Source organism: Somniosus microcephalus, unplaced genomic scaffold, assembly GCF_052327205.1.
Source record: "Somniosus microcephalus isolate GS21.2 unplaced genomic scaffold, FLI_Smic_1.0 unresolved_chr1, whole genome shotgun sequence".
Classification (NCBI taxonomy): Eukaryota; Metazoa; Chordata; class Chondrichthyes; order Squaliformes; family Somniosidae; genus Somniosus; species Somniosus microcephalus.
This window is the reverse complement of record NW_028225179.1, coordinates 78,626,880-78,646,809: the sequence shown is the minus strand read 5'-3', so window position 1 is coordinate 78,646,809 and position 19,930 is coordinate 78,626,880.

Sequence of the window (19,930 nt, the reverse complement as noted above, 5' to 3'; positions counted from 1 at the left end):
TTCTCTTCGCCTGTTCTGACGACTCAGCTCCGAGCCACTTTGTCATCAAATCTAGTTCTTCTCTGGCTGACAGATTCAAGTCCTTGGTGGTACTCAGGAAGGACGCTTTCCATGACCAATAATTTTCAGGACGGTCATCAAATTCTAGAAGGCCTGAACTTAACAATTCTCGGCGGATAAGGTACCTAGCGAGGTCTTGTGCACCTTGTGGCTCGGGTGAGGACTGCTTGGCTGGATTGGCCGAGTGCTGTGGAGGTCTCTGCAGGTAAGTCTTACTTGTTTCTTCTCCTTTAAGCTCAGTGTCTCCAAAAACAGGCTGTTTGCTACTGTGGTGAGTAGCTGGTTCTGCGTCGAGATACCTGGATGTTTCCTTGAAGAACAATTTGGAGTGTTGTTGGACATACTCACTTGTACGTTGCACTGGACTGAGGGGCTGTTCTAGAACATATGCTTCAGGCTGGGCTCCCCGCCTTCGTTCTCCTCACCTTCTTCATAAGCTGCAGCTTCAGCTTCAGCGGCAGCGGCAGCTCTCTGGCTTTGGAGAATGTGGAGACTGGCGTCGAGGTCAGCTCTCTGCTTCATCGCACTAGCGTCGAGGTCAGCTCTCTGCTTCATCACACTAGTGTCGAGGTCAGCTCTCTGCTTCATCACACTAGCTTCGTTTTCAGCGAAGGACAATTGAGCCTGGGCAGCTTTTGCCTTGGCACGTGCTTTGGCGGCTGCAGAAGCTGTCGATGACGATGGTCTGCTGGACCGCCGAGATGATCTAGAGGATGCTTTAGAGGACTGTGACTTGGCATCATTTGCTCGGAGAGGCTCATGCTTCTCGATTGGCTGGTCGACGTCCTCTATGGTATATTGTCCTCCTGAGCGTAGACTCATGGTAGCTGAGTGGTATCTTCTTGTGCTTGAGCCCGCTGTGCTGTTGTCTTTTTACTTTTCTGCCCTCGCAGCGCGTTCCTATGCAGAGCTAGACAGGTAGCTAACAACTTGATATCTTCCCATAAAAATCACAAGGCTTGACTTTTCTTGTAAAGCTTTACTGAAAGATTCTTATTGTAAAACTGAAATACAACACAGAAATGGAAGCACACATTAGTATACAAGCGCATAACTGATATGCATACACAAATTTAGGTACGCTGAGCAACACAGTACATTTGGCATGTAAATTACCAAACACGTGGAAACACAGCTTACTGTGAATATACATTTAGCAAACTGGAAGGCATTCTCTTTAAATTAGCCCTGTACATAGTGCATCAAAATACAGCTACAAGTTAACCAGCTAGACAGAGAGTGAGCACTTCACGGCTAGCTGTGTAAGTTTGCTTACAGAGAAAAGTTACAAACTAAACATTTTCTGCAACATACAGTGTACACTAATCATCTATAACATTCTCAAGTACTTACAGACAAATAACATCCAAGACTCAGGCGTGGGAACAATATAACTTCCCAGAACATGTGCCGCTGTAGGTCTGTAATATACAGTAGTTTACTTTACTGCACTTACTGTGCTTTACTGCACTTTACTGCGCTTTTTCTGCAGTTGCTAGGTAGCAAATAGCCACTAGGTGGTGGCACACAATGGGAATCGACCCAACTTACTCAAACCCCTGAATTAACTGGAAAACTAACATAAATTGCTACAGAGAGCCAGCACAGGGAGTGAGCAGGAGTGTGGGATAAGGCTGGGTGGGATATTAAAGTGTATGGGGAGTGAGCAGGAGAGTGGTATTAGTCTGGGTGGGATAATAAAATGTATGGGAAGTGAGCAGGAGAGTGGGATTAGAATGTCGGATATTAAAGGTTATGGTGAGTGAGCAGGAAAGTGGGATTAGATTGGGTGGGATATTAAAGGGTATGGGGAGTGAGCAGGAGAGTGGGATTAGTCTGGGTGGGATATTAAAGGGTACGGGGAGTGAGCAGGAGACTGGGATTAGTCTGTGTGGGATATTAAAATGTTTGGGAAGTGAGCAGGAGAGTGGAATTAGACTGGGTGTGATATTAAAGGGTATGGGGAGTGAGCAGGAGAGTGGGATTAGTCTGGGTGGGATATTAAAGGGTACGGGGAGTGAGCAGGAGACTGGGATTAGTCTGTGTGGGATATTAAAATGTTTGGGAAGTGAGCAGGAGAGTGGAATTAGACTGGGTGTGATATTAAAGGGTATGGGGAGTGAGCAGGAGGGTGGGATTAGACTGCGTGGATATTAAAAGGGTATGGGGAGTGAGCAGGAGAGTGGGATAAGGCTGTGGGATGTTAAAGAGTTTGGGGACTGAGCAGGAGAGTGGGATTAGGCTGAGTGGGATATTAAAGGATATGATGAGTGAGCAGGAGAGTGGGATTAGACTGGATGGGATATTAAAGCGTATGTGGAGTGAGCAGGAGCGTGGGATTAGACTGGATGGGATATTAAAGGGTATGGGGAGTGAGCAGGAGAGTGGGATTAGACTGGGTGGGGTATTGAAGGTATGGGGAATGAGCAGGAGAGTGGGATTAGACTGGGTGGGATATTAAAGGGTATGTGGAGTGATGCGCTATCAATTACTCATAAAAGACTGAGCGTTAAGAGAGTAACTAAAGGCTTTTATTAGCAAAGAACAGAGCATGCCTCTCGTGGTTGACTGGGTTCCCAGAAGGCAGGGGGCTGCAGGTCAATCACCTTTATACTTGGGCCTGTGTGGGTGGAGGCAGCCGAGACATGTTGAGGCATGCATAGGTACAACAGTGTGTAACAACAACAACAACAACAACAACAACAACAAAAGTGGTTTACCACATTCACCCCTTGTTTAAAATTGAGTCCGGCGGGGTGAAGTGTACTAAAGGTTCGTGTAAGTAAGTCTATCAGGTGGCCTTGTATGCCGTCCTGATCGTCATGGTGGCGGCGGTGATGGTGCAGCATCCAACGTTGAGTCTGGCGTCTCATTGAGTGGTTGGGTGGTCAATGACGGGTCCTGGGGCTGCGGCATGCCGTCTAGCGGGGTTGGGTTGTGGGTAGTGGTGGATGGCAATGGTAGTGTTTCAGGGGCACCCAAAGGTGCGAGATCTCGTGTGGGGGCTGTGTCCTCCCGCCCGTCCGGGTACGCTACGTAAGCGTACTGGGGGTAGGCGTGGGTAGTGGTGGATGGCGAGGTGGGTGTTTCGGGAGCACCCGAACGTGCGAGGTCTCGTATGGAGACTGTGTCCTCCCGCCCGTCCGGGTACACCACGTAAGCATACTGAGGGTTGGCATGGAGGAGGCTCACCCTCTCGACCAGGGGGTCCGTCTTATGGGACCTCACGTGCTTCCGCAGTAGGACAGGTCCTGGAGAAGTCAGCCATGTCGGTAACGAGGTCCCCGATGTGGACTTCCTGGGGAAGGAGAACATTCTCTCGTGAGGGGTAGCATTGGTGGCTGTACAGAGCAGTGACCGAATGGAATGGAGCGCCGCAGGGAGGACTTCCTGCCAGCGAGAGTGTAGGGGGTTTTTCCTCTCTCTTGCCCGTTCTGGCCCCCTGCCAGGCTTCGTGCAAGAATTACCCTTGAGTGGTTCGACCCACCCCCCCCCCTACGGTTCTAGACCTTGGACTTAGATGCAGAGAACAGTAGTGCAGAGAAGAGGACTCAATAGACCAGGCTGAATAGCACGAAATGGATGCTTTTATTTTTGAACAGTTTGAAGCATTACAAAATACATGTCATAGGCACAGATTAAAATAACTACAATCATGCACAAATTTATGAACTTGACTCTATGGAAATGGGGAACACACGACACATCGTAAAAGGGGAAACACATTACGATTTCCCTTAACTCCCTCCCCTATACCTAAACTAAGTTTCGACCTGGGGAACCTGGGATCATGCTCACCACACTCGAAATCGCGAGAAAGGGGGTTCACAGCCTTTTTGGCACCGCTTTCCGTCGTCACGTGGATTTGGAAACTTCTGGCGCAGTCGATATTCTCTCTCTCTCGAAGCGGTGGAGTAGACACAGCCTCGATGAGCGCTTGTTAAGGTTGAGATCCACTAAGTCGATTTTTGTTCATGGAGCAGACCTAGATGCAGGTTATGCACATGGGAGAATCTTGTGGCATCGATCGCCGGTTCTCCAGAGGGTTTCTTCTCCGTCGGCCTGGGTCGTCGATGATCTCCCGACCCCAGTACCCGGGCCACCCTTGTCGTCTTCTCGTCGTGGCCGAGCCTTGTTTGGCTGAACACCGGCCACGTTGTCCTTTTTCCGAAACCGTCCGTCTTTAAAAAGACGAAAACGTTTTCATCGATTCTGCATCTGCCGAAGTGGAAGAGGCGCCGATCCTGGCCCCGTCCGAAGAAGTTGAAGTCGTCCAAGAAGAAGAAGCAGCCGCCGTCCAGTCAAGTGAAGTTGTTCAAGTAACCCGAAGTCCGAAGCTTTTTAGATGGACTTTCAATCCATAGTTATACTCTTTTGGGACAGTCTTATCTCCCGCCAAATCATAGTCCTGTCTTTGTATTAATTTTGGCGGGCAGAAATCTCTGCAGGGGCGCTTTGTCTTGTAACGGAGCCGGTGATAACTTGAACTGGCCTTCCTGGCCGATAATGTCTGTTAATGTCCTTTGCATTGTCACCGCGGCTCGGTTCGCATATTGATCGGTCCGGACATTTTCCTTGATGGCTGCTAAACGGTTTTTCCTTTGTACGATAAATGGGTATAAGTGTTTTTACATTGTCCGCCCATATCTTGATGGGCCCCATCCTGTACTTATAATCCATTGAATATGTATGCTGTTGCTCTGAGTTTCGGTTCCCAGATACTGGCTTTCGTGGGCTCACTGTCTTCAATCCACAAGCCTGTCTGGCTTGCAGTAACAGAAATAAAATGGTTCATAAGCTGATCACGGGGCCTGGCGGCCATTTTGTATGCCCTTTTTATCAAAGGTTTTTCTGTGCAAGCTTACTTTGGTCAATAAACAGTCTTATTTTATCCAGTTTTCTTGCGTGATTTTTGCTGAAAATTGCGAATCTTACAGGCCCCCCTGTGATACTGATAGCTTGCTTAAAGTATCAATAATCCTTGATGAGCAAATTTTCCCTGGTTCCCCACATCCAAACATTCCTGGCACTTAACTATCTATGCCCCTCACGACACATGCAGTTCCCATTTCCGGAGAAAATGAAAATTACCTCATGCACATTTGGAATCATAGACAGCAAATCTTAAACTATAACACCTTCACCTGTCAGATGGGCAGGGGTTGATACCCTTTTGCGCCATCTGCATGCATCTTTTATTAATCCAAAAAAACTTAAGAACAACTAATAACATAACAATACTTATTTCCTTATAACCCAAAACAATCAAAAAAAAAATCTTTAAATGGAGGTACGCTTAATCTTATACTAGCAGCTTAGAGTGGGGTATCTGCTTCCCCCATTCGCACATAGCGTTCTCTCCATTCTCCTGTGTTCTCGTGCCTCTGGAGGCGTTTGCCTCTTTTGCAATGCACGAAGAGCAAAAATATCACAATCAAAACCTGACATACTACTAGGATATGGGATGCTATTCTAATCCAGGCGGGGACCTCTATGTTGGTGAACAAGTCCCACCATGGTGGGATGGTTATGTCCAATGTGTCTTTTCCTATCTCTAAAGTCTTCTGCTCCAGTGTGTAGAAATGTTTCTGCGAAATTATAACGGCTTTTAAAATCTTGGTGAGGTGTTCGGGAAGAGGGGGAATGACATAACCAAAATGCGCGACAAATCGTTGTAAGTCTGTGAAATTCTCTTTGATAGTGATGTGTACGGTGGAGGGCGCAGGAATGGGGACAATTCGTTGTTGTGCCACTTGAACCTTGGCCCTGGGTTTGAAACAGAAACTGCTATCACCGACCGGACACCACTCGTGTTGTCCATATCGGTACTGAGGCGCTGCAGTGGTGACGCAGTATGTCCCACCCCCGATATATGCTACCTGTGGGGGCACATGGTCCTCTGCCATTGCCTCCATGGTGCAATTCACCGGCTTCGCGCTAGCGGTTCTGAACCCGCACTGTGGTTTCAAAAAGGCATTCAAGTGCTGGGGACACAGGATGATGTGTGCTCCCCGGCTCCGACATCCCGAGAGGTCGGTGCCTGTCATCGTACGCTCCCATCTGATGACGTAAGGCGGGACCACTGCGTAACGAATGTGTGCGCCCCCCTGAATGACTCCAATGTTCTCTACTCTGTATACCGGGGCGGGCTTTGCTGCGGGACCCAACACCGGCATTCTTACTACTATTCCCATAATAGTGTGATTCGAATGTCCGCAGTCCACTGGAACTGGGTATGCTTCTGCGGCTAGTCTGAGCTGGCACGGGCTTAATGCATTCTCAAAAGGGTGGAGCGCTTGCAAGTGCTTGTTGCTGATCCAGGACGGGACCAAACCTTGTTTTAAATCCTCAAGATTACTGCGGCCCTCGCCCAATAACCACGCCCCGTACAGCACACAGGCCTCGTTTTGCGCAGCTTGATCGGACGCATTCCGATCCTCCTTAATGAGTGCATTTACCGTTCTCGCGTGTTTCTCCAGCTCAGCAATTATGTCCTTAAAGTGTAGTGTCATGGCCTGGTCCTCATGCAACTCAGAACCCACGACCTTGTTTTCGTCTGTCAATATGTTCCTTAACTGGGCTTTTAAACCGTTGATCTGTGTCTGCAGCTCCACGTTATCTAGAGCGTTGACAACAGATGTCCCGGTATTAAAAGCAGTGAATATGTCATTTACAGTACCCCTTCTTTGCCTCCCGACTCGATCCAAAACTTCTGGCGGTGTGGTGTATAATTTGTCTCTGTCGATGTCGGCAAAGTCAAATTCGTAAAATTGTCTAAACATACGGGTTAACAGGACCTGGTATAATTGTTCCGTTTCTTTGGGACACCACTCCGGCAATCTTACCTCAGTGAGATTTAAAATCACTGAGGCCACCGCGTAGTGTACCCCTTGGTACAGCACCTGACCGGTGGGTACCAATACTAAACCGTTCCCGGGTCCCTTGGTGGTGGTTGGGCACCCTCCTTTCTGGGCTAGTGCTACCGGAAGCGTGGGCAGGGGCTTGCGTGGGCGGGTGATGAGTTCAGTGGCGTTCACCGGAATAGGGGAGTATGGGGCTCCGCACGCTCGAGTGCTAACATCCCATCTCATCCCCTTCCCTTCATCCTGCCACTGCCTCTGGAAGAAGATGGACACGCCCTTGGGGCAGACGTGTCTCGAACCCCACATACAGACATATATTCCCTCATCCGGTTCCCACCATTTGTCCCAACACACACGTAATTGTCCGTGAGTTCCCGTAATAGTCCGATGGGTATTATTACCCAGTCGCTCCCACTCGACCGTAGAGTTTCTCATGTCCTTTCCCAGCTTTCGTAGCCACCACCATCGCCTTGGTGGTACGTTCCCATTGCACACCAGACAAATCCTCTTTCCCACGGTGACGCTGACTCTGGGCGCTAGGATCCTCACTCGAGGGCACGTTAATGAAGTCTCTTGGTAGGCAAAACCGAAATTGCTGGAATATTCCGTAGAATTCGTTCCCAGCCAACCTGGCCATCTCCCTTGGTGGAAGTAGGTGGCGGTTTCCTCTACCTCTCGCTCCCCCGTCCCATCCGTTGCGATGGGGGCCGTGTCCCCGGAGCACCCGAAAATGATGACGTCCTTGGTGCGGCCTCGGTAGGCCCACCCGCACCCGATCGCCATGAACGCGACGACAATCCTTTCCATCGTATCCCAGGTTTCTGTAACCAACAAAATGATGTAGCCGGGCTCCCGATAGGTGCTGGCCTAAATTAATTGGACGCGCGGGTTCCTGGACCCCGCTCCCTAACAAACACACATACCGGGCAGACCTCAAAATTGTACTCTTAACACCATATACTTTACATTCCTTAAACTATGACCATAATTACCTATCTTAACTTATGTACAGCGCCGCCCTCCGTGGGGCGGCTTTCCGAATCCCTGTGAGGTCTGTCGTGTGCCACACCCTGCGGTGGGGCTGCATTGATCTTTGGCCTTGATCCCCCGCAGCCTGTCGCTGCTGAACGGGGATCATGTCTTCCTGGGGCTGCTTTAAACCGTGGTTGGGGAGGATGGGGAGAATCTGGCCAAAATTTTCTGGGCTGGGGCGCTCGAGCCGACCTACGAGGGGCTGCTTTGGGTTGGGCTCCCGGGGCCGATGGACCTGGGGTCGTGACTGTTACCGTTACAGCCTGTGGTTCCTCCACAGCTGCCGGCTCCAGCTCCCCTCCCTCAGGCTCCGCCCCCCCGGGGTCGGGATCTGTGGCTTCCGACTCCACCTCACCTGTCCCTACAGGTAACGAGTCTCCACCCCCACTCCCTACCTCCCCCAAGCTTGAGTCGAGGGCGGGACTGCCGTCCTCTGACTCTTCCTCCTCCGTGATTGGGTCTAAAGCGAGGTTGAGCTGTTCGGGCTCTCCCCTGCCTAAATCCCATTCAAAAGATGAGACCTCCCACTCCAATGGGATGGCCTCTCCCTTCACGCAGGCTACTGCTCCAGCCTGTGTGGTCTGTGACTCTGTTACAGGCTGAGGATCTTTGTTCTCAGACCTGGTCCCCTTTGGTGGCCCTTGTGTACCCGGTTTAAACAGTTTACACTGGTTGATGTGAAACCATTTGGTACATCGGGGCGTCTTCACTGCATAAACCATGGGGCTGGCTTTGTCTACAATGCTGTATGGCCCCATGTACAGTGGTTCAAAACTCCCTACCCTGGCGTAGTTTCGGACCATGACCTGGTCCCCGACTACCCACTCTTGTTGTTTCCGAGGTTCCAACAACAGTTTATTTCCCTGGTGCTGTCTTCCCATGTTCCCAGCCGCCTGCCCATAAATCTGTCTCAGGCGCTCCAAGAGGGTTTGGGCGAATTTGTCCCGTTTCACCTCTCGGAGCTGGCCCTCAGTGAGCACCGGGGCTAGCACATGGGTGGGTGTTCGCATGATCCTTCCAGTCATTAACTCGTGCGGGGAATACCCCGTGCTTTTGGACTGGCTGGCTCGGATCCCCATGAGGACTAAAGGCAGGACCTCCGCCCATTTCTGGGGCGAGCCCATTGTCTCTTTCCTCAGCTTTTCCTTGAGGGTCCGATTCATACGCTCAACAATCCCGGATGACTGGGGATTGTATGCTACGTGCCACTTTCCCTCAATGCCCAAGAGCATGAGGGCGTTCTGCATTACTTGACCGGTGAACTGACTCCCTTGGTCGGACTCTACAAAACGGGGGAGTCCCCACCGTGAGAACACTTCCCGAATCAAGATCTTAGCAGTACCCAGTGCCGTAGCTGTTCTGCACGGGAAGGCTTCTACCCATTTGGTGAACACATCTACCAGGACAAGGCAGTACTTATAGCCTCCCTGGGCGGTGGCAGGGGCCCTATGTAGTCGACCTGAATCGACTGCCATGGTCCCTCTACCCTCCTGATGTGCCCCATGGGCACCTTCCTTTTGTGGGGGTCTGGGTTGTTAGCAGCACACACAAGACAGCTTGCGCAGAACTCGCGGACATCGTCCCGAAGTCCCGGCCACCATCCCGCCTGCTCCACCCGTTGCCAGGTGACCTCAGGTCCGGGGTGTCCCGCTCCTGGACCCTCGTGGGCCAATTGCAGGAATTCCCTTTGGTGCTGCTGCGGCACAACCCACTGCTCCTTTCGGAACAGCATACCTTCTTTGACTGTGAGGGCTGCCGTACTGTACGGACCTTCTACCTGTTTGCCCTCTGTGATGGCTTTTAGGACTGCTTTTAGGGCGGGATCCAGGGTTTGGACGGTCTTTAGGTCTGGGGGCGGTGTCACCCCTGTGTTCCCGGGAATTCCCTCCCTGCCTTGGATCGCCGCCACGGGTCCGGGTTCGTATGGGTCCCAGAGAATGCCGTTGCGGGCACCCTCCCTGGCTAGCGCATCCGCCTGCTGGTTGCCCTGACTGCGGGGTTCTGTAATGGAGTGAGCCTTCACCTTATGGATGAACACCTCTCCTTTCTCCCCCACAGCTGCTAGGATCTTCTCCAGCAAGGGCTTAACTGTTAAAGGCCGCCCGTCCGCGGAGGTGTACCCGCGTCGGGACCAGATGGCGAGGTACTCTGTACACGAATTGCACGTGAACATGCTGTCTGAGCAAATCGTGTATGGGGTTGGGAAAATCTCGGGGTGGGTAACCACGTACGCCACCGCGGACAGTTCAGCCTGCTGCGCGCTCATAGTGCTGGGGAGCTTAATTGCCAGGGCAATGTTTGCCGCAGGGTCATAAACTCCACACCCTGTGAGTCGCTTGCCGTCAGCTACAGTGCTAGAACCGTCTACGTAGATCTCGCGGCCCGTGGGATGTATCCCGGCCCGTAAACCTATGTTAACTTCCCATACCCCTTCTACGGAACATTGATGGGCTGTCCCGGGATATGCCATATTGGCTGCGAGCCTTGGCGCGCAGAGGCCTTTAACTTTGAGATCCATCTGGGAAAGGAGGAGGGTCCAGCGCGCAATCCGAGCGCTGCTTACGGTCCCATCCTTAATCCTCCCGTCCAGAAGCATCTTCATGGGGGTGTGATGGGTGAGGAGCGTAATGGGAGAGGTCCCTGTGAAGATCACTGATCTGTTCACAGCCCAATGCGTGGCCAGGAGATACCGTTCGCAATTGGAGAAACTCCTCTCCACATCCGTGAGCACCCTGGAGGAATAAACTACTGGTCTTAGCTTGCCGTGCCGCTCTTGGAGCAGCACTGCGCTCAGGCTGTCCCCACTAGCGGCTACCTCCAGAAAGAACTCCTCTCCCCCATCTATGGCCCCTAGGGCTGGCGCGGTCTGCAGATCTCTTTTCAACTTCTCGAATGCTGCCTGGCACCCCTCGTCCCAAGACCACTCGACTCCCTTGTGTAAGAGTCGAAGTAGCGGGGCCGCTGTGGCAGCATAGTCCTCGATGAAATCTCTGCAGTACCCGGTCAATCCCAAAAAGGACCTTACACCCGTTACTGTGTTGGGAATCGGCAGATCTTGTATAGATTCCCGTCTGGCCTTATCTATGGCTCTTTCCCCAGCGCGGATGGCCAGACCCAGGAATTTAACTTCCTGCTGGCCGATCTGGGCTTTCTTTGGGTTTACTTTGAAACCCTTCCTTTCTAACAGTTCCAACAATTCGGCTAACAGTGGGCCGTGCTGCTCCCTTGTATCTGTGAACAGGAGTACGTCGTCCACATACTGCACTATCTGGTTGGGCTGGCTGAACTCTTTCAAACTCCCCGCCATGCACTGATGGAAAAGGCTGGGGCTGTTGTGAAAACCCTGTGGTAAGCAGTTCCAAGTGTACTGTTGCCCTTTGAAAGTAAAGGCAAACTTGTACTGGTCCTCCCGCCGCAGCGGAATGGACCAAAAACCGTTCGAGATGTCCAGCACCGTGAATGTGGTCGCCGATGCTGGAATACTCCCTATTAAGTCTGCAACTGCTGCTACCGTGGGCGCGCAGGCTGGGATATTACTATTGAGGACTCTATAGTCCACCGTGGCTCTCCACGAATTGTCCGGTTTTTTACCGGCCATAATGGGGAGTTCACGTGGGTGGCTATCGTCCTCAACACGCCCTGCTGTACCAATGAAGATATTGCTGTCTCCATGTCGGGTTCTGCCTCCTTGGGGAAATTATACTGCTTTTGGGGTCGGATCATGGGGTCCCCGTCTATGCTGACTTCAAACCCAGTGACTCTCCCGCAGTCGTGCTTGTGGGTGGCGAACGCGGTCAGATTTTCTGACACACGCGCCTGCAAGTCCGTTGGGACGTTTGTTATCATGAGCTCGAGATCGTAACCTCCTGACGGCTTCATAGTGCACAGGGCCCCCTTTTCTTCCTTCCCCGGGATTACGACTACCTTACCTAAACTGCCCTCGGCTCCCCAGAGACAGTGATTTCTCAGGTCCACGAGGATCCCGTGTTCCACCAAGAAATCAGCCCCGAGGATGCCTTTTCCCCCCCCCTCTTTCCACTTCAATAGGATGCACGTCCATGTGGTGTGGAGCGCTCCCAACTGAATGGAGAGCGGGAGGGAGTGCGCGCCAGCCTTTGCTCTACCTGTGAAACCCGCTACTAAATATGGAGCCTGGGCGGACAGAGGTGAGGCAAAAGGTTTGTCCGTGTGGATCACGGTACACGAAGCTCCCGTATCCAACAGGTAACTACCCCTTTGTTTCTCCACCTCCATCTCCACCACAGGTCTTCTCCAAGCGTCATAGCGGAGCGGACACAAGTAGATGGGCTGCGCGGGCGTCAGTCATTTAGGTGTTTCGGCTGGGGTCTCGGGGGCGATAGGGCTGTTAGCAACCGCTACCTTCCCCTGCCAGGTCATCAGAGACCGCATAGTCTCCAAGACTGACTCGATCGCAGCGGGGTCCACAACCGCACCACCCCCTTTATTCGGGGCAGAGGCTACGGTTGGGTTCTGGACTGGTGTTGGGGCAGCGGCCTGCACTTGTGGTTGTGCTGGTGTTGGGTAAACTCTCGGGCCGTTGGCGACTCGGGCTTGGGCTTGATCTTGGGCTGCGGCGAACGCTCTCTCCCTCTTATCCTTCCAAGGATTCCTACAGTCCTTGCGCCAATGACCCTCCTTCCCACACCCGTAACAACTGCTATTTGCTTGGGGATGGCGATTTCCCTCCTGACGCCATTCCTTTTTAGCAGAGGCTGCGGGTCTCACCTCATGCACCTTTCCTTTCACAACAGGCGTTTTCTTGCCCTTGTTGTTTCTATAACTGATCGTGAGCTGATCTAGTACTACTTCCTCCGTGGAGCGGGCGTTAGTGGGGTCAAACCATGCTTTGGCCTGTTCCTTCACTACTGGCAGGCAACCTGCTACCAGGCACCGAAGCCAGTGAGCCCTTTGTTCGCCATCCAGCCCGGCCCGGGCCGGCCCGCCCGGGCAGCTGCGCCGATACACTGGCCACAACCTGTCGGTGAAAACCCGTGGGGGTTCTCCCTCTAGCTGCACTGTCTTTTCTAAACGGAGGAACGGAGTTCCGTCCCCCTCTCCCATGATCTCCAGAATCTCATCCCGTAGCAACTCATAGTCCCTGTGCCCTCTCTTGCTCTCGTCAGGGAGACACTGGAGGAGCGAACTGTCCAGGGAGAACAGCAGCATTTTAGACTGTTCAACCCCGTCGCAGTCATTGACTGCTGCGGTCTGCTCCACGTCCCTGAAATGCACGGAGGGATCTCCTGACTCGGAGAGTTTTGGGATGTGACTTATCATCTCTCTTAGCTGTCGTGCGCTATGAGGCATTATGATCTGACTCTCAAGGGGTCCGTCATCGCCATTTTCTTCATTTGGACCGATCCTCCAGTGTCTCGTTGGACACATTGGCGCCGACCCCGACTCTACTGTCTGGGGTTGCTCTACCTCAGGGCTCTCTTCCTCTACCGTCTCCGTCTCCTGTCCCGGAGTCCAAGACTCCTCATAGGCAGGAGGCGCAGAAGGTTCGGGGGTTGGTACCCCAACTGCCTCTTGTGGAATCGGTCTTTTGGATTCCTTGGCTAGCAACAGCTGACTCGCTGGTGGATTTATGAGACACACCAACCCGTTTGCCTTCGCTAGGGCCTTTCTCAGGTCCTCTAGCTCCCGGCGGCAAGTGCTGTGGTCGGTGTTCTCAGATCTATCCTCCATGGCCATCTTATATGCTGCCCTGGCTCCCAGGAGCTTTTCCTCTTGGGCATCTACTTGTTTGGCTAGACGGGAACACCTCTCTCTCATTCTACCTTCACTGGCCTTGGCCTCAACGACCTGACATTTTAAATATTCTACCCGGGTTTCGTGGCAGCGGATTACAGAGCGGCGTTCCTGGTTCAGCGCGTCAAGCGATTCAATCAGTTTTGACCTCCCGCAACCTTTTCCTCTACGCCTTTAAGCAAGCCGTTGATCTGGACTGTCTGTGCTGCAACTACCTGGTCCAAAAGCTGGACTTGCTTCTTGTAGCACATCAGCCAGACCGCCTTTTCTACAGATTTCTTATGCTCTCTACCCGCTGTCCACTTGATGGCTGCGTCTAGCGGGCGCCTATCCCTTAGTAGATCAGATATCCATTGTTTTGTGAGGTTGACTTTTCCGAAAACATAATCTGCTATTCTTTCATCCATCACATTTCGTTTATTCAGATCTTGATCTAACACACTACTTTCCTGCTGCCAAGGTCCTGCCGCGGTCGCCATTTCTGTAGGGGTTTTTTCCTCTCTCTTGCCCGTTCTGGCCCCCTGCCAGGCTTCATGCAAGAATTACCCTTGAGTGGTTCGACCCACCCCCCCCTACGGTTCTAGACCTTGGACTTAGATGCAGAGAACAGTAGTGCAGAGAAGAGGACTCAATAGACCAGGCTGAATAGCACGAAATGGATGCTTTTATTTTTGAACAGTTTGAAGCATTACAAAATACATGTCATAAGCACAGATTAAAATAACTACAATCATGCACAAATTTATGAACTTGACTCTATGGAAATGGGGAACACACGACACATCGTAAAAGGGGAAACACATTACGATTTCCCTTAACTCCCTCCCCTATACCTAAACTAAGTTTCGACCTGGGGAACCTGGGATCATGCTCACCACTCTCGAAATCGCGAGAAAGGGGGTTCGCAGCCTTTTTGGCACCGCTTTCCGTCGTCACGTGGATTTGGAAACTTCTGGCGCAGTCGATATTCTCTCTCTCTCGAAGCGGTGGAGTAGACACAGCCTCGATGAGCGCTCGTTAAGGTTGAGATCCACTAAGTCGATTTTTGTTCATGGAGCAGACCTAGATGCAGGTTATGCACATGGGAGAATCTTGTGGCATCGATCGCCGGTTCTCCAGAGGGTTTCTTCTCCGTCGGCCTGGGTCGTCGATGATCTCCCGACCCCAGTACTCGGGCCACCCTTGTCGTCTTCTCGTCGTGGCCGAGCCTTGTTTGGCTGAACACCGGCCACGTTGTCCTTTTTCCGAAACCGTCCGTCTTTAAAAAGACGAAAACGTTTTCATCGATTCTGCATCTGCCGAAGTGGAAGAGGCGCCGATCCTGGCCCCGTCCGAAGAAGTTGAAGTCGTCCAAGAAGAAGAAGCAGCCGCCGTCCAGTCAAGTGAAGTTGTTCAAGTAACCCGAAGTCCGAAGCTTTTTAGATGGACTTTCAATCCATAGTTATACTCTTTTGGGACAGTCTTATCTCCCGCCAAATCATAGTCCTGTCTTTGTATTAATTTTGGCGGGCAGAAATCTCTGCAGGGGCGCTTTGCCTTGTAACGGAGCCGGTGATAACTTGAACTGGCCTTCCTGGCCGATAATGTCTGTTAATGTCCTTTGCATTGTCACCGCGGCTCAGTTCGCATATTGATCGGTCCGGACATTTTCCTTGATGGCTGCTAAACGGTTTTTCCTTTGTACGATAAATGGGTATAAGTGTTTTTACATTGTCCGCCCATATCTTGATGGGCCCCATCCTGTACTTATAATCCATTGAATATGTATGCTGTTGCTCTGAGTTTCGGTTCCCAGATACTGGCTTTCGTGGGCTCACTGTCTTCAATCCACAAGCCTGTCTGGCTTGCAGTAACAGAAATAAAATGGTTCATAAGCTGATCACGGGGCCTGGCGGCCATTTTGTATGCCCTTTTTATCAAAGGTTTTTCTGTGCAAGCTTACTTTGGTCAATAAACAGTCTTATTTTATCCAGTTTTCTTGCGTGATTTTTGCTGAAAATTGCGAATCTTACAAGAGGTCGGAAGGCCCTTAGATTTCAAGTTTAAAAGGACTGCCTTCCAGACCGTCGCATTCTCCCTTTCCACCTGGCCATTCCCCCGGGGGTTGTAGCTGGTGGTCCTGCTTGTAGCGATACCTCTCGAGAGCAGGTACTGCCGGAGTTCGTCGCTCATAAAGGATGAGCCCCTGTCGCTATGAATATAGCTAGGGAAACCGAACAAGGCGAAGAGGTCATTCAGACATTTAATGACCGTGGTACTGGTCATGTCTGAGCAAGGGATGGCAAACGGGAAACGGGAGTACTCATCAATTATGTTGAGGAAGTACACATTGCGGTCGGAGGAGGGGAGGGGCCCTTTAAAATCGACGCTCAGCCGTTCAAAGGGGCACGTGGCTTTGATCAGGCTTGCTCTGTCTGGCCTATAAAAATGCGGTTTGCACTTGGCACAGATTTGGCAGTTCCTGGTCATGGTCCTGACCTCCTCGATGGAGTAGGGCAGGTTACGGGATTTGATGAAGTGAAAAAACCTGGTGACCCCCGGGTGGCAGAGGTCATTGTGGAGGGTCTTCAGTCTATCGACCTGCGCGTTGGCGCATGTACCACGTGATAGGGCATCTGGGGGCTCATTGAGTTTCCCGGGCCGGTACAAGATATCGTAATTGTAGGTGGAGAGTTCGATTCTCCACCTCAAGATCTTGTCGTTCTTGATTTTGCCCCTCTGCTTATTATTAAACATAAAAGCTACTGAACGCTGGTCAGTGAGCAAGGTAAATCGTTTTCCGGCCAGGTAATGCCTCCAATGTCGCACAGCTTCCACAATGGCCTGGGCCTCCTTTTCGACAGAGGAGTGTCGAATCTCGGGGCCCTGGAGGGTCCGTGAGAAAAAGGCCACGGGTCTCCCCGCCTGGTTAAGGGTTGCAGCTAGGGCAAAGTCGGATGCGTCGCTCTCCACTTGGAAAGGGATGGACTCATCCACTGCGTGCATTGTGGCCTTCGCAATATCTCCTTTTATGAGAGTGAAGGCTGCACAGGCCTCTGCTGTCAGGGGGAAGGAGGTGGACTTGATGAGGGGTCTGGCTTTGTCCGCATAGTTGGGCACCCACTGAGCATAGTACGAGAAAAACCCTAGGCATCTCTTCAGTGCTTTTTGGCAGTGGGGGAGGGGGAGCTCCATAAGGGGGCGCATCCTGTCGGGGTCGGGGCCGATGACTCCGTTCTCCACTACACAGCCAAGAATGGCAAGGCGCTTGGTACGAAACATACATTTGTCCTTGTTGTATGTTAGGTTCAGCCGCTGGGCCGTACGGAGGAATTTCTCTAGATTAACATCATGGTCCTGCTGGTCGTGGCCGCAGATGGTGACGTTGTCTAGATAGGGGAAAGTGGCCTGGAGCGCGTTCTGGTCGACCATCCGGTCCATCTCCCGTTGGAAGACTGAAACCCCGTTGGTGACGCCGAAGGGAACTCTGAGGAAGTGGTAGAGACGACCGTCAGTTTCAAAAGCTGTGTACTGGCGGTCCTCAGCCCTGATGGGGAGCTGGTGGTATGCCGACTTCAGATCAATCGCCGAGAACACCCGGTATTCTGCTATCTGATTGACCATGTCAGATATGCGGGGGAGTGGGTATGCATCTAGCTGGGTGTAGCGATTGATCGTCTGGCTGTAGTCAATAACTAGGCGCTGTTTTTCGCCAGTCTTCACTACCACCACTTGTGCTCGCCATGGGCTGGTGCTACTTTCAATAATCCCTTCCTTCAGGAGTCTTGCTACCTCAGATTTAATGAAGCTCCTATCCCCGGCACTGTAACGCCTGCTTTTGGTAGCGATGGGCTTACAGTCGCGGGTGAGGTTAGCGAACAAGGAGGGGGGGGGGACTTTAAGGGTGGAGAGGCTGCAAATGGTGCGTGGCGGGCGATTTAAAAGCTGCTGGCTGCAGACTGTGAGTGGGGGGAGGGGTCCGCCGTACGCTAATGTGACACTCTTAAGGTTGCACTGAAAATCCAACCCCAGTAGAACGGCAGCGCAAAGATGGGGCAGGACCAGGAGTTTAAAATTTTTGTATTCTGTGCCCCTTACTGAAAGGGTCACTACACAGTAGCCACCGACGTCCGCTGACTGGGCTTTCGAAGCCAAAGAGATCCGATGTCGCGTCGGCAGGACCGGGAGAGAGTAACTGCGCACCGTGTCGGGGTGGATAAAGCTTTCCGTGCTCCCGCTGTCAAAAAGGCAGGTAGTGGCGCGGCCGTTTACCTTAATGTCCATCATGGACCTGGACAGTTGATGAGGGAGAGATTGGTCCAGCGTCACGGAGGCCAGCGTATGGTCGAGCGAGTCGATGTGGTCGTCAGATGAGGCGGTGGTTGAGTCCGGGTCCCCTGTGGTTGAAGTTGGAGATGTCCGAGATGGCGGACAAAATGGCGGCGCGCATGGTCCCGATCCCCACGCGGCTGGGGGAGCCCAAGATGGCGGACAAGATGGCTGCCCCCACGGTTCGCACGCGGCGCTGCTGGCGTTAGCGGTTTTACCTTTGCAGGCGCTGACATAGTGTCCTTTCTTCCCGCAGCCAGAGCAGGTAGCGTTTCTCGCCGGGCAGCGTGCTCTGGGATGTTTTGCCTGGCCACAAAAATAACATTTCTGTGCCTTGGACATCGCAGCAGCAGTTGAAGGTGGCGGTCCCATGACCCAAGGTTGTGGCGTCCACGTTGCGGAGCGGTTAGGGGAGAAGGCGTCCATATTCCTGTGGGCCGCGTCGAGCGAGAGCGCGAGGGACACTGCCTTTCTCAGGTCCATTTCTCCCTTTTCCAACAGTCTCTGCCGGGAGTAGTCGGACCTTAGACCCGCAACGAAAGCATCTCGGATCAGTCCCTCCGTGTGTGCTGCGGCTGATGCTTCTTTGCAATCGCAGTCTCGGCCGAGTATCCGTAGTGCCCGTAGGAAGGCCTCCACCGATTCCCCGGGCTGCTGTCTGCGGGATCTTAAGAGGTGCCGGGCATAGACCGTATTTACCGGGCGTGCGTATTGCCCTTTTAGCAGACCGATAGCCGCCGCATAGGTCATCACGTCCTGGATTATTGTATAAACTTGGTGGCTCACCTTTGAGGCCAGGATTTCCAACTTGTTTTCGTCCAGGGTCACAGTTGAGGCTTGCAGGTAGGCCTCGAAGCAACGCAGCCAATGCGCAAATTTGGTAGCCGAACCCGCTTCTTGGGGGTCTAGGTCCAGGCATGTTGGTCTGAGGGCTCGCAGCAGCTCCTGTTGCTCAGCGTTTGGTGCAGCAGCCTGCTGTTCAGCGTTTGGTGCAGCAGCCTGATGTTCAGCAAATGTCGACATTTTGTTTTTGCTAATAAAATTGATGCGCTATCAATTACTCATAAAAGACTGAGAGTTAAGAGAGTAACTAAAGGCTTTTATTAGCAAAGAACAGAGCATGCCTCTCGTGGTTGACTGGGTTCCGAGAAGGCAGGGGGCTGCAGGTCAATCACCTTTATACCTGGGCCTGTGTGGGTGGAGCCAGCCGAGACATGTTGAGGCATGCATAGGTACAACAGTGTGTAACAACAACAACAACAACAACAGTGGTTTACCACATGGAGTGAGCAGGAGAGTGGGATTAGACTGGATGGGATATTAAAGGAAATGGGGAGTGAGCAGGAGAGTGGGATTAGACTGGGTGGGATATTAAAGGGTATGGGGAGAGAGCAGGAGAGTGGGATTAGTCTGTGTGGGATATTAAAGGGTATGGGGAATGAGCAGGAGTGTGGGATTAGCCTGTGTGGGATATTAAAGGGTATGGGAAGTGAGCGGGAGACTGGGATTAGACTGGATGGTGTTGTTGAGATACCGCGGCAAACGTGGGAGTCGAGACCAGAGTTAGTAAAACACAACTGCTTTATTCAACCTCATGGCAAAGAGGAACTGGAAAAGCCCGCGCATCCACTTAAATACTCCCCAGACAGGAAGTGCTCCCGGCAGCCTGTCCCTGCGGGAAACAAGTTGCTGGAGGAAAGGACCCCCGGCTGGGGGCGTCTGCTTAAACTGTCCATGCCGCCGTGAGCGGATTATGTCCAGTGGTGGCGTGTCGCCACAGAGCTCCCCCAGAATCCGCTTAGGAGGGGTGGACAAGTCGTGACGGTGGTCTGATGGTTCTGCCGGAGCAGCTCTGAGTGGTCGCTGGTCTAGTTGGTGGGGCCGGGCGGTTCGCC